This window comes from Grammomys surdaster, unplaced genomic scaffold, assembly GCF_004785775.1.
Source record: "Grammomys surdaster isolate TR1022 unplaced genomic scaffold, NIH_TR_1.0 843, whole genome shotgun sequence".
Lineage (NCBI taxonomy): Eukaryota > Metazoa > Chordata > Mammalia > Rodentia > Muridae > Grammomys > Grammomys surdaster.
Genome location: NW_021605262.1, coordinates 1,670,981 through 1,686,330, shown reverse-complemented (window position 1 = coordinate 1,686,330; position 15,350 = coordinate 1,670,981).

Below are 15,350 nucleotides of genomic sequence, written 5' to 3'. Positions count from 1 at the left end.
CATGAACTCACCCTCCCTTCACATGAACTCACCCTCCCTTCACATGAACTTACTCTCCCTTCACATGGACTCACCCTCCCTTCAAATGAAGTCACCCTCCCTTCACTTGATCTCACCCTCCCTTCACATGGACTCACTGTTCTCATCACATGGACTCACCCTCCCTTCACATGAGCTCACTCTCCCTTCACATGAACTCATCCTCCTTTCACATGAACTCACCCTCCCTTCACATGAACTCATCCTCCTTTCACATGAACTCACTCTCCCTTCACATGAAGTCACCCTCCCTTCACATGAGCTCACCCTCCCTTTACATGGACTCACTGTTCTCATCACATGAACTCACCCTCCCTTCACATGAGCTCACCCCTCCCTTCACATGAACTCTCTTTCCCTTCACATGAACTCACTGTTCTCATCACATGAGGTCACCCTTCCCTTATATGCAGCCATTCCTTTGTTCATATATGGTCATCCCTTCTTCTTGCTCTGCCCTAGAAGTGGGATAACTATCTTCCTAGGGCTCCTCCTCCCTTGATTTCTTCTCCTGCCTTGTTGTGCCTCCAGTGCAGGTTCTCTGTGGGATTCCGTGGTGCTCTGATGCTGTTGGACAGGGCTCTTCCTAGACTGAGCTCAGAGGGATCTCCTTACCATGTTCTTTTCCATGTAGTTCATCTTCAAGCTGAGTTGTTAAAAAGATGACTCCTTGTCAACCTTTGTCTTCATAGCAGGGGACAATCCATCATCTCTGGGCAATTGTGGAGGAGCCCATATGGGCTACCAATGTGAAACCTCAGGACTTCTGTAGGGAAAACATATGGATTCCTGTGATACTGATCAGAGGCTGCCATGAGCTGGCACTTCACATAAGCATTACCAGACTGAAGAACACCGCAAAGCACCCAACAGAGAGTCTCTTCATACCACAGAGTATGAGAGACACTTCTGGAGTAGAAGGTCTTAGTGCTTAATTTCAACTAACAATCTGCCAGGGCCCTAGATCTTCTCAAATTTAACATTTTCAGCCAACGAAAACATCACCCAAAGCCAACACCAGTGTGCCAAGTATGATCGTTAGGGCTTTAATTAAGATATCAGATATATGAGTCCCAGCATCTTCTCCATCTACCAGGGGCCTGAAGTAACTGACTGAACCCCCTGATGTGTTGTTCAACCTCTGTAGGGTGAGGAAATGCAAGATGCATGCACTGGCATTCATTCTGTATCAATCACCTTGTTAATATTTTAAAAATTAGGTGCACATTTGAGCAAATATATTTGAGTGCCTGTGGAGGGGAGAAGAGGGCATCAGTTCCCCCAGAGCTAGAATTACAGGCAATTGTGAGCCACCTGATGTGGTGCCAGGAACTGAATTGAGGGCCTTTGGAAGAGCACTAAGCCATCTCTCTAGCCCTTTATCCCAGTAGTTTGAGGAGAAAGCTTTGTCTGCACCAGCCCTCACAATGCCACAGTCTTTGAAAAGACACTTAAAGGGAAATGGTGTTGACTCCAGATAAAAGGTATCTGGGAAGTGCCGTGGAGCAATCAGAGCCTAAGGCACTGGGAAAGATACAAGGTGAGCACCTGGTCCACCTTGGCACATGACCTGTGACCTCTCACACCAGTGAGTGCGCTCTTCAGCAATGCCCCTCTACTCTGAAGGATTGACACCTCAGATCTGCTCAGGAGGTTTAGTGATGGGAAGACAAGGAGTCCATGTGTCCCTGGTGGTTTTGTTTTAGTGAAAGGACAGGCAGGAAGGAGTGAGGTAGAGTATACACCTGAGAACTTTTTAATCTGCACAACAGCCCATGGCTCCCATTCGTTTCTGTGAGAAGACAAAATGGCACAGCCACTTTGGAAATGGTCAAGTAGCTCCCCAAACTATCACACGTATGTGTCCTGCAGCCAAAAACTCAAGTTTTTGTTACATGCTTCCCCAACATGAAAATGTATTTATACAGGCAGGAATCTATGTCCTGGTGTTTATAACAGGATTGGTTAGAATAATCAAGATCAATCTTTCTTTCTTTCTTTCTTTCTTTCTTTCTTTCTTTCTTTCTTTCTTCCTACCTATCATCTTTTTATATATCTCAAGTCTATGTCAGTTGATGAAAACATGAAGGAGTGTTATGCACCTGTGCAGCAAGATATGATGTGATCTCTAAAGGAATGAAACCCAGTTACATGCTACAACATGCATGACCCCAGTAAACAACACAATCAATGAAAGCAGCTGCCTGGAAAGGTGCATGTGCGACATGATCACAGTCATGTGAAAGTCCACAGTAGAAATGTCTACAGTGACAAGACATTGGTGAATATCAAAGATAGGGGTGTGTGTGTGATTACTAGTGTTGACTCTCAACTTGACAGGACTGGGAAGCATTTAGGAGGCATGACTCAAGGCACAGGTGCAAGGAATTATTTAGATTAGGTTAACCTCTGGGCATGGTTGGGAGATATTATCTTGATAAGGTTCACTGAGGACCCGATCTACAGGAGAGCTTATGTCTCTGGCTGCATAAAAGAGAGCTGAGCACCTGTGATGATCACTCTCTGCTCCCCAGGACAGTGTGACCAGCTGCCTCAATAGTTTCCCATATAAGGGATGTACACTTATGTGAGCAAAAATAATTTGTTCTCATTTACATGGCTTGTATCCCTGTGTTTTGTCACAGCAACCATACAAATAACTAAGGCAGGAAGAGAGGAAGTGGAGACAGGGATAGCAGGAAAGGTCACGGGATTCCTTTTGGGGTGATAGGAATGTTCTAGAACCAACTGTGGTGATTCTCACATATACCCATGGATACACAAAGGCACTGAGCTGCGTGCTTTGAACTGCGGCTTGTATAATATGTGGGTTGAAGCCTAGCCAAATGACTTAAAACACTCATGGTCCTAGCTGTGGTTTTCTCTCTTCACTATCCTGAGCAAAGCACTGCAGGCTTCTGGGTTTTAATGTGAGAACACCTTTGAGGGTATAGAAAAACTATGTGAGGTAGCCTACTTCCTCTTCAAGACCAGGTAATAGTTAACCTGAGACCAGTGATGTGGCATGTCCGCGCTCCCTTTTAACAAATATTTTCATCACAATGTGGGGAACATTGACAATAGCCATTATGCAAGGGAGAACAGAAGACTAAAGTCATGGGATCCACTCCCCAGTCCCACCTCTGTTTGCTGCTAGGTGACTGGTCAGTTACGACTGTGCTCAAGTTTGAGAGCTGCTCAGCTGACTTGCTCTGTGTCAGGTTCCCTGCCTGCAGAAAATCTCTTTCTGGATCTCCTTGCCTGAAGCTGAGTGTCCTGTAAATAATTACACATGAAAGACCTGGCAACAGTGGAGTGACCATATTCCAGGGAAGAGTTGGTTAACTGAACTTAGTCTCTCTGACCACCAATGCCCCAGAGACTGCTGTGTGCAGTGGATGAAAGCAAGCTGAATTCTTGTCTCATGCAATGCTTATATCTCTTTATTTTCTGAAGCAGCCTCCCACCATGTGAGCATAAACCCAGCTTTCTACTTCTACATGGAAACAGAAGTCACTGGAGCCTTAGGGTTCTTTATGGAGTTACATTTTAAGTGAATCACAGGACTGAGGTAGCAAAAGTCAAAACTAAAACATGGATGTACTTGACACAGAGGGTGCCGGTGGGGTAACCCTTCCAGAGTCATCAGTCAGAGCCCATGAAAAGGCATGACTCCTTGTAGCTTCTGCTAGAGAACTCAGTGGACAGAGCCCAGGACATCAGTCCTGTACAAGCCCTCTGCTCTTGGTCATAACTGTCTTGTCTCTCAGTCAGAAAATGCAGGCTGCTTCTGTCATCCCCTGGGCTTGTCCGAAGATTCATAGGCTCAAACTTTGGTTCTTGCTGGTCTCTGAGGCAAAGCCTAATTTCATTTCCCACAATTAAATGTTCCTCCTTTACCATCCCAGAATCATCTAACAGACATGCTTCCAGGAAGATCTGACAACATGCCAAAAGCCAGACAAGACTCACTGTGAGATACACACACACACACACACACACACACACACACACACACACACACTATATACAATATATATACAATATATATACAAACAATATATATACAATATATATAAATTTGTCCTTTAAATCTCAGCCAGAAAACCAGACAGAAAGCATACCTGCCTGTAAGGGACACTGACAATGGCCACCTTTCTGAAGTACCCTGTCCATTGAAATGAGGAGGGAAATGACAGGTCTCTCTGAGATTCAATGTCACATTTTAAGGGATGGAAATCCTACATTCTGGCTTACTGGTATATAAGAGGGAAGTTCTACTGGTATTTCTGAGATACAAATACTGTGATACAGTGTACAAGCACACACATAAATACACCCCACCCACCCTACACACACAGAGGGGAAGGAGAGGAAAAGGGAGGAGAAGGGAGAGAAGGAGGAAGATGGAGAGGAGGAGAGACAATTTGGCAGAGCTTATAGTTCTCAATGTGTCTTCCTGTTATTTTCCTTCAAACTATAGAGTACCTCAGGAGAGAAATGTCATCCCTACCCCCACGGAGAATCCCTAAATGTGCCTCATGTCTCACAGGAAAGACAAGACAAGAATTAATGCAAGTCTTCAGGCTCCAGTCCATATGTCCCATGGTCCACATCGTCATCCCTTGGAATCTAAGCAAATGCACAGACCACCAGAGGGAGATCTCTTTCTGTTTGGTAAAGTGGCAAAGTGATGTCATAGCTAACCTAGAACATGGGGCCCCAGGCAGGGCAGCCTGAAGGGAACCTGACAACCTGAGCTAACCAAGTTTGGACCAATCATAAGGACACTGGTTCTTATTTGTTCGATTGATAGCTTGGTTTTTGTTTTGGTATTGTTCGCTGGTTCTTGGAGACTAGCTCACAGCCTCTGTGAACTGCTGCTAATCGGCACTGGCCTTGGTATAAGTCTCATTTTGGAATCATTCTCCTCCAACGGTAGTCCAGAAAGATTTATAGTAGTGGGTTGCCCAGAGAGCTGAAGTTCAAACAAAGTCATTGCCTCCTTCTGTGGGAGATGCACATGGAATAAAGTGTAGAGACAGACTGCACTGTCCACAGTGACGACGGCTGAACTGTGTTTCAGCAGCTTGAATTATCGCCCATTATTTATCTCATTCTTTTTCTGCACAATAAAACAAACCAGACCATTAATCTACCGTGAATGAATATTATTATATGCCTTAGAAGGTTTGCGGAGGCAAATTGGGTTCACTGTGGAGAATATCTAGCTCCCTGTTTCATATTGAAATGCCTAGAAGTCTCCCAAGAGACCATGTCAAGGATGAAATTTATCCACTGCACTGCATTTGCTAATTTCATGAGCGTTCTGATCTCATCTGCACGGCTTAATATAAAAGTTCTTTGAACCTGAACAGACTTACAGAAATGTGGAATTTATTCAATGCCACTTTCTGGAGAATGTATAGCCATACTGCTGCCAGTTCCATGTGTGTGTGTGTGTGTGTGTATGTGTGTGTGTGTGCACAAATACATACTCAGTTCTGATCTACTGAAACAAAAATGTACTTGGCTTTTTCTTACAGCCTAAGATCTCTTAATTTTCTCCTGACTTATTTCCCCTTGTTTTGGACAGAGAAAGGCTGTGCTTACAATGTCAGCGTTTTTGTGCAGAAAACATATTAATTAATTCTCCATTATAATGTTCAAATTTCCAAGCAAATAGTAAAGATAAATGAGGGTTTTGAAGCTGGGAGTTGGGTGGGGAAAACCTATCACCAGTGGCTTTGACATGCTGGTAAATAAATCCTTGTGCTTTCTTGACTTCCTCCACAGAGCCCAGCTCTGTGAATTCTCAGACAAGGTCTGAAAGGCAGCTGTTGGGCAGGGCAAGGGTTATACTGGAGACTGTGCCCTTCTTTGTAACAACACCTCTGATCCATAGGTCCCCACATTCCTTCTTCACAGAGTGCTTTGTTCTCCAGTTCTTCCATTCTCTGGTTGAGCTACGATTGGAGGAGAGCCTGGGGAAGGGGAGGGCAAACAGCAGGCATCGTCACAAACATTATTCACAAGTATTTTTTTTTTAGACATGGGTCTGACTTGTGTCTGTACCCAGCCTGTCACAACACAGGAGCAGTTGCAAAGATATAACACTGAGATATTCCTGCTTTGTATGTGAAGTAAGAAAGACATCCGTACTATTGCCTGGATATTTCAGATCTCTCAAGAAGTGAGGGAGGGAAGAAGAAAGGGCGGGGGCAGGAAGGATGGAGGATGGAGGAGGCATGGAGGAGGGTGAAAATAAGTCAGTTCATCTAATTAACCATGGCACAAGAAACTCAGAAAAGCTACTCCCCATCACTCTCTCTCTCTCTCTTCTTGTGGACAATGGCCAAAGCCTGGGGATGTTCACCATGCTCTGGCTCTCTCTCTCGATGGCTCCCTGAAGCTTATCTCTCCACTTCTACCATGACACTGTTGGTCCACTATGCACCTGCTTGCTGAATTCCATTGCTGAACCTACATACTTTCTTAGACCCCAACTGAAGGCAAAGCCATGTCTCTACCTCTTTTCCATCTGTCTCATGCTATCAGCTGCCAACACTTATAGTTTGCCTGCCCTGATGTTTTTCCTTCAAATTCAAATATAATAGAGCCCTTATGCATCAATTTTAAAATTCTTTTATTAATAAGATTATGAAGCCAAACAAGGAAAAACGGTTTCCTTGGTGACAATGATAGCAACACGTATGAGCAAAGGTGCTTGGGGCATGGAAGTTCAGTGAGTAGCGAGAAGGCCAACCCAGAGCTTTCTTGACTTATCTTGGCTTAGAAGGAGCGTGAAGTGGCCCTGGTTCCCTGAGGGCAGTGATTCAAGATGGCTCTGTTTGTCTCAATTATTTCCCATTGAGGAAGACAGAGGACTAGAGAGATGACTACGTGGTTAAAAGCACTGCTTATTCTTCCAGAGGACACAGGTTCAAATCCCAGCATCCACATGGCAGCTCACAATGATCTATAGATATATTTCTGAGGAGTTAAACATCTTCTTCTGCCCACCCCTGAGAATCAGGTATGCATATTATGCATAGACATATGTGTAGAAAAAAACACCCTAAACGTAAAAATTTAAAAATAAAAGATATAAAAGAAAATAATTCCATACAATCTGTCACTAACTGAATAACTTTGAGTCTAAAAACAGCAGAACCAAAGCAGGTCATGCAACCTCAAAGCCAAAATGTTATAGGAAGTCCTTGCACTGGAACACTCTTCCTTAGCCTGATCTGGGTGGCAAAGAAGCCATCAAGTACTCTGTCTTCCAGCCAAGGTGAACCTGTCCTCTACCCAGGTGGGATTGAAGAGTCACTGGGGTTGATAAAAATGGACCCAATGGGAACTAAAAATGTTGTTTTTCAGGCTTTATTCCAACAAACCCAATTTTTAAAGGTGCCTTGCCAATACGGTAATATTATTTTAAAGTCTAGACTCTTCAATCTTAATGTGTTATCTATAATATAAATTTGAAAGAAAGACATCTGTGTAATTAAGTCAAATGTCCCCTGTGAGGCTTCCAAAATGGCTCTGTTCCCTTCTGGGAATATAGTTTAAAAACACAGAAATAGTCTTCCATGACCAGGAAATCCCCTACAGCTGCTTGTGATTGGGGGTGAGGGAGGCTGGAGGAGAAGGCTGGACTTCCGTGAGGGCCATCATGACCTCTGGGTTGGTATAGTAGCTTTCCAGGACTTGCCATGGCCTTTGCTTTGACTCTTGCACTCTGGGCAGGAGTAACAGTTTTAAAAGATGGGCAGTTGATATGTCCCTGGCAATATAGAAGACAATCCAACAGGTGAGATTGTAAAGTAACTGGTGGGTAGGAGGAGGAAAGAAAGGGAGGGAGTGAGAGGAGGGGGGGAAGGGAAGTCGAGGAGGTGGTCAAAAAGATGGAAGAGAGGGAAGAGAAGAGGAGGGGAAGGGGAAGGAAAAGGGGTTTTGTTTGGTCTTTCTGCTCACACCACTGCAAACTATCCCCGGTGCTTCTTAATCTACATGCAAATTCAGTCAACAGTCCCTGGAACATGCTGGCTAGGTCATTTTGCACACTGGCTGCCTGTGCTGCATTTTAAAAGACTCCATTCTAAGTGAGCAAGAGTACTTGATGTTACATAAACACTCCGAGGTGGTTCAAGGCAGGAAGAATTGTCTCAGATAGACCATCCTCCCTCTAGAGTGTTAAGAGAGGTGTGAGGAAGGGGCTTCAAGTAGAATGCATTACCTGAGGACCAACAGCAGGTACTATATCTGCATTTCAGACATGGTACCTGTTGGCAGCTGGTAGTAGAGTTCCTCCTTTCCTGGAGTCAGAATGAGGGGATGGCCAGCCATGTGCTTATCTCCTTCATATGTCTCTGGACTCTCAAGTCAGGAAACCTTATGTGGTAGATGTGTCTCTTTTCAATTCTTCAAGGCTAGGGAGAGGATAATGGGCTAGTTAGGCTCTTCCTAGTTGGACTCAAGAAAGACCATAAAGAATCTGAGCCCTCTGTGATGTTTGTCCAGAGCCTGTGCCACTGCTGGTATAGAGAGTACATTTTTCACGTCCCTTTCTGATGGCCTGGCTAGTCAACCCGTAGCCTTAGACAGAAGGGGATGCTAAGGCTGTGTTTAGTCTATGGATGGGTTCCTCATGTATCCTGGTTCTTAGGGCTTGTGGTTTATAACTGTGTATAGATCCATGGTCTATATGGAGGCTGCCCTTGCATGGGCCAGGTCTTTTCTTTGATTCTTCTCATTTAGTGCACATGAACAGTCAATAGCATGTGTCTCTGTGTGTGGTTTTGCTGAGAACAACTGGGAAAGACAAAGTGACATTCATCAACAAAAGTGGGAAACTGCACAGGGGTGGGACTTCATGGTCATTCTCTTTTAACAAATAAGGAAGCATTCCCTGAGCATCGTATTCTCAGCCAGGAGAGCCCCAGGACAGATGTCTGGTGGTGTCAGGACTACATAGAGCGCAGGCCCCCAGAACACTGTTCCATGTATCTTGTTATTTTTGTTAATTTCCTGTAGTTGCCATGAGAAACCATGTCAAACTCAGCACTCTAAAATAGTAAATATCTGTTTTCTTGCAGCACTGATTTATGCTGTTGAAAAGGCTAACCCCCTCCAGAAAATCAACAGTGAGAATTCATTCTCTGTATTATCTGGCTGTGGCATCCATTGGCAATCTTTGGCTTGTTGGCCACACCACTTCAACTGATTCTGCAGTCACATTTCTATATCCTCTTGGGTCTTGCTCTGCCTGTCTCATACAAGGACACTTGTATTTGTAGCCTACCAGAATAATGCCATACTCTTTGAATCAGTCACACTTCAAAGGTCAACATGACCTTAAGATGTTCTAGGGTGTCTGGCATTAGCTGTAATAACATGACTGGCTGGTTTAAAGAACAAGCTTCCATTTTTCATAGTTCTGGGGGATGAGTGTTGAGGGCAAAGACACAAGCCTGGTGAGTACCTTTCCTATCCCATGGGTACATATTCGTATGTCCATTCATAGCCATTGAAGACCCTGGCAATTCAGCCCATCTTTATAAAGACACTGATCACACTCACGGGGGCTCTCTTTACAATGTTGCTCCTGTCATAGATTCTGTTGGGGCTTGGTCTGGTGTTGCTAGGTATTCATTAATCATGATAGACCAGGAGCATCTGCCCAGGTGAAATGCCCCTCCAGGACAGAGTACTGGAGCAGAAATAAGCAGGTAAAACTCAAACAGCAAATACTTGACTAGGCAGCTAAGAAGTAGACAATTCAGTGAATAGAAACATAGATTAAGGGTAATCCCCCAGTAATTGTGCAAAGCTAACTAAGTAAACCATAGTCTGAGTCTCATTCATTCGGAAGCTTGAAGGGGATAGGAGTATCTTACTGACTTACAAATTTTACCTCCAAAGGCTGTATTATGTTGAGGATTGGGGCCCACTATGAACATTCAGGGTGCACAAACTCCACAGCATGGGGGATGGATCCCATCCCAGGGAGCCTACAGCTGCAAGGGGGCAGATTGGAGCTGCCAGGATTCACAAGCACGTCAACACAGCCATGTCCCCTCTGTCTTGTGCTGTTGGGGAAGCCAAATTACAGCCAGCCCACCATTTGGAGAAAGATGGAAATTCCACCCCATCTACAGAGGACACAAGAATTGTGATCTATCAGTGCAATGTGTCCATTTGATCTGGTTTCCTTACATGAGTTGGGGACTTTTGGTCACTCTTATCCTTAAATGGTCACTCATCCTTTCTTTGGGAATCTCAAAGATTCTCCTCCAGTCTCATAACCAGCCTGAGTCAGTCCAGCATCACTTGAACCAGGGAGTGTGTAGTTGGGTGGCTCATTTCAACATAGAGAGTATGACCTCCATCATGCTACTGCCTGCCACAGTATATCTGGCGGGGAGTTGATGGCTGCAGTACATGCTTACAGAGAGGAGGTGCAGACATAATACCCCAATTTGGCCAAAGTGATTGTGAACCATAGCTGGGGTCTCAGGACCTACTTCCTTAAAGTGGGTCCATCCTGTTGGGGTCTTGTATTAACTGCACGTTAGACCCAAGTCCTAATTCACGTTACCCAAGGTTTAACACTCTACTCTTTGGTTCGTAGCTCTTCCCTTAGGCCCCAAATAAGAAACGTCTTCACAGAAGCTTGCAGATTTCTATGTCCAAGGAACCTGGATACCACTGACACAGAAGAAGCTGAGGGGAGATAAAGGTCATGCCTCAGACTGACTTTCTTAGCCCGTACTATTGTTCTTTCACAGCTTACCAAGCTACAGAATGTTTTGTACTACGATGGCCAAGATGGCTTGAGAATGAGACGCAATAACGATAAATGAAGGATGTTTGAAATACTGTGGTACGCCTTGGATCGATGATTGCCAAAGCGAGTCTGAAGAACGGTGTGAATGCTCAGATACCCTGGAGATGTCAAGACTGATTTAACTGTTTTCAGCCCCTCCTCTCAAGCTCTCCCTCTGCCTCTGCCTCTGCCTCTCCCTCTCCCTCTCTCTCTCATCTATCTCTCTCTTCTGTGTTTGTCTCTGTGTGTGCCTGTGTGTGTGTGTGTGTGTCTGTAAGTATTGGCATCTACAGAAGTTCTTCTGTTCCAGTCTTTTAATTTATAATTCACTGGTACTGACAAATATCCCCCCAAAAAACCCAAAACATAGCACGTACTTGCTGGGCTCCAGGGGTGGGAGGGTAGTGAATTTCCTACAGACATGGCCCAGACTGCCACATGTGTGTATCAGAAAGCTTCTCTAGTAGAACTCCATAGAGTTGAGATTCTCAGTTATTACCAAGAAAAAAGCGGGGAGCTGGTGCCCCTGAAGCCGTTGGCAGGGAAACACAAAGGAGAGGGCATGCCAAAGTAAGTGTCACTTAGCCTGCTGTGCTGCCATGGTGTGTGACCTACAAATGGAAATGCTAAGCTCCAACCCCTCATTTGAAAGCAGGGTCATCAAATATTTAGTTAAGTTGAAGTGGTACTGGCTTGGTGTGAGTCTTTAACCCTGTGTACATGATGTCCTTATAAGTGGCCTGACTACCCAATGCCATCTGATTGGTGGCACTGTATGGTGGCAACCTCAGGACATGGATTTATTTGACTTACAAAGAGCCCTCCTCGGATGATGATCCCTCATGGTGCTAGAAAAATGGAATAGAGTTATGTTTCATGTTTCATTGACTCTAAGAGAAAAGACTTGTTCCATCATAGGTCATCATTTGGGCCCTTTTTCTTGAATTAATTTAAATTGTTCGATCGGTGTTCACCCAAGTCCTACCCCCTCTTCCCATGATGTACATTTGAGCTTAGCTTCCAAGCTTGTTTGCCTTTCATCTCCAGCTGTTTCTTGTGTTACCTAACGTTAATGTGGTCATTTCCTCAGCATCAAACGCTTTGATGGGAGAATGGGGTGAGGGTGATGTCAGTGCCGCGTGTCCATGTGTAAAACTCCAAAATAAAAATAAATTACATCTAAAAAAAACATATAATGGGCTGTAAATCACTCCAAGGCATTTGTAAAATCTCCAGTTCTTCCCAGCTAGACCTAAAATCTATTAAATATTTCACTTAATGATGCGGGTAGAAATATGAAAACTGCTCTTGATAAAGTCATTTCCCCTCCACACAGCATCCTTTAGATTTCTTTTTCATTTTCTGTTTTCAAAATGTGCCTTAGCGTCCTCAGAAATCTCTCCTGGATGAGCAGATACGCCCTTGGTAAGAAGGAAAAGTGAAGACTGCCCACAGCTTTGCCTGCTTCTTTGCAGCCCGATGTGAAGGAGATGTTCATGCTTGGTGGAGGGCTGCAGGACTACCTGCCACCAGCACTGACACTTCAGCAGCAACGGGAGGCTCCTTGTGTGAGGCTGCAGGTGTGAGCTCAGCAAACCTCCACATCTGGCATTCAAGGTAAAGTCCCCATGGTCATAGGTTGATTGAAAGCAGGTGCAGTTTCCTCTATGTATGATGCCGTGTGTGTGTGTGTGTGTGTGTGTGTGTGTGTGTGTGTGTGTGTGTATGTGTGTGTGTGTGTGTGTGTGTGTTTATAGTAATGCCAATGGGCATTCTGATGAAGCAGTAAGCCTCCTGCTGAGAAATAGCCCTGCCAATTTTCTTTATACCACCCTTCCTTCTTAAAAGTGTGGTGGAATGTCTGACCTTGAGCACACCAGGGTCGTTCAATTTGTTACGCATCAGCTAGACGCAAAGTCTAGATGAGACCGTTCAATGGCTTGTGAGATCATCCCCAGCAGTTAATGATCTGGACGCATTCACTGGCACATTTAATCAGGTAAACATCTACACGCATATTTTAAGATGAGAGCTAAACCCAGCAACCTTGGGCAAGGCATTTAAGTGATCTGGGCTCCCACTTTCTCAGGTGTAGGAGGCAGAAGCAAGGTCAGTCAGGTGGCCTCCAGGTTCTTCTCAGGCATTCCATGCTCCAGGGCATAACAATCGTTAACATCAAGGAACACTTACCTTGGAATCGTGAATGCAAACAACTTCTGGAAATTGATACCTCGAGTAGGGTTTTCCTCTTACTAAGATTTCCAAGAAAGCTTCATAGATATAATTTTAATACACAGTAACTTAATAGCGATACAAAATTTTATCATGTATGCCCAAGGACAAGTGGTCTTCATGTATCAAGATATGCATCCCCAGATCTCAGTACAGGGCCAGTTAACATCATTCTTTGAGAGTTACGATAAAAATGGTTATAAAATAATTGACTTAATTACTTGTGAAATTAGTTCTAGATATGAAGCACTTGCAAGTACCTTTCTGATGAGACCCCTTGACTTCTCAGATAGGTCAAAGAGGCTCAAGCATGGCTTTCTATTTGAAAGAATTTTCAGGAAGATCTTAAAGGGCATGAGAGAGTAGCTTTAATGCTCACACTGGGGAGTTGTTTCTGTTTTTGAAGTTTCAATATGATTTCATACAAAATCATCTTGGTGTGGAACTTGGACACAAGACAGCAGTGAACCAAAAGCTTACTGTGTGTGTAGCATCTGTTCCTTTGCAAAGCCCTATAGCTGGAGGACCTTCCGAAATGAGCCCAGGCAAGGAGAGCTTCTTAGCTAAGTTGTACAAACTCTTGCTAACAGCACTGGTCATTAGCACTTTCATGTTATATCCAGAGTCTTCCTTGACAGTCCTGGAAGCATGTACAGTGGTGAATAGATAATGGCCAGCATTGTGAACTCACTCTGTGTGCCATAGCATCTCACTCAATTCTCAAACAAACTCAGGCAGCAGCCACTACCCATCTCTACACACAGGAAGAATGTTTAGTACAGAGTTAAGTAACTTGTTCAACCCACCTACATACTGTAAAGTGGAGAATTCAGTATTAGAGAATCCCGTGAGCCTTTTGAAACTGTAGAGCATTGTGTGAGTTTGTGTGGGATTCAGCTGGCCATTGGCACATGGTTCTAGGTGTTTTGTGTGTTATCTTTTAAGACTCGGACACCAAAGAGCAACATGAAATTTAGGAAACAGCATTTTTCACAATTAAGTTATAGAGGTTAGAATTATGGTGGTAAGAATTATAGGGACTGAATACAATCTTTCAAATAAAGAGTGTCTAAAGAAGTTCCCTTGTTTTTAGTTAAAATTACAGGGGCTCGCCTTAGCTGGGTGGAAAACATTCAAACAGATAGTTGACAGCTGTCTTAGTTAGGGTTTTAAGGCTGTGAACAGACAGCATGATCAAGGCAAATCTTATAAAGGACAACATTTAACAGGGGCTGGATTACAGATTCAGAAGTTCAGTCCACTATCATCAAGGTGGGAACATGGCAGTGTGCAGGCAGACATGGTGCAGGAGGAGCTGAGAGTTCTACATCTTCATCTGAAGGCTGCTAGCAGAATACTGGCTTCCAGGCAGTGAGGATGAGGGTCTTAAAGCCCATCCCCACAGTGGCTCACCAATTCCAACAAGACCACACCTATTCCAACAAGGCCACACTTCCTCCAACAAAGCCACGCCCACTCCAATGAGGCTACACCTACTCCAACAGGGCCATACCTTCTAATAGTGCCACTCCCTGGGCCAAGCATATACAAACCATCACAACAGCTTAGCCTGCTGCAATTTATTCTTTCGGGCCTCACTGTTGTCAGGAAGCTGAATGCCTGGACTCCCATCACAACCACCCATCATTTCTGACCCTGCTGCAGCTCTCTAGACACCTGCCTTATCCTGTCCTCTTTCCTTGAGCTTTAACATTCCTTGTGACCCTCACCTTTGCCTCTCAGGAGGTGCCCTGTGAGACTCAAATGCACCAGTACCTCGGGCTCTCAGCATCCTCCCAACCTAGAAACCACAAAGCAGGGCAGCTCTAGGGTTCCCTGGTCAACACTGGGGCTTCTCAATGAGGTCAAGGGTATCCTCCACACTCCTTCACTTGCTCTCTTTGTGTAAATCCCTTTTCATCATTATGACCAAATTACTCCAGGGAAACAACCTAATAGGGTTTGCCTATCATTTCCTGATCCACTGTTCTCATGTTAGGGGTAAGGCACAGCTCCCCCGGGCAGATCCACAGGACAGCGCTGAGTCACTCTCAGACAGAAGGCGGAAAGAGACAGACGTGAACCAAACCCAAGGTACCCTGAAGACTGCTTCCCGTGGGTTCCTGCCTCCAACTAGGTACTATTTAAAAAGTTCCAGAACCTCCCCCAAATAATGTTGTGATCTACCAGTGAGCAAACATTCTCTCTCTCTCTCTCTCTCTCTCTCTCTCTCTCTCTCTCTCTCTCT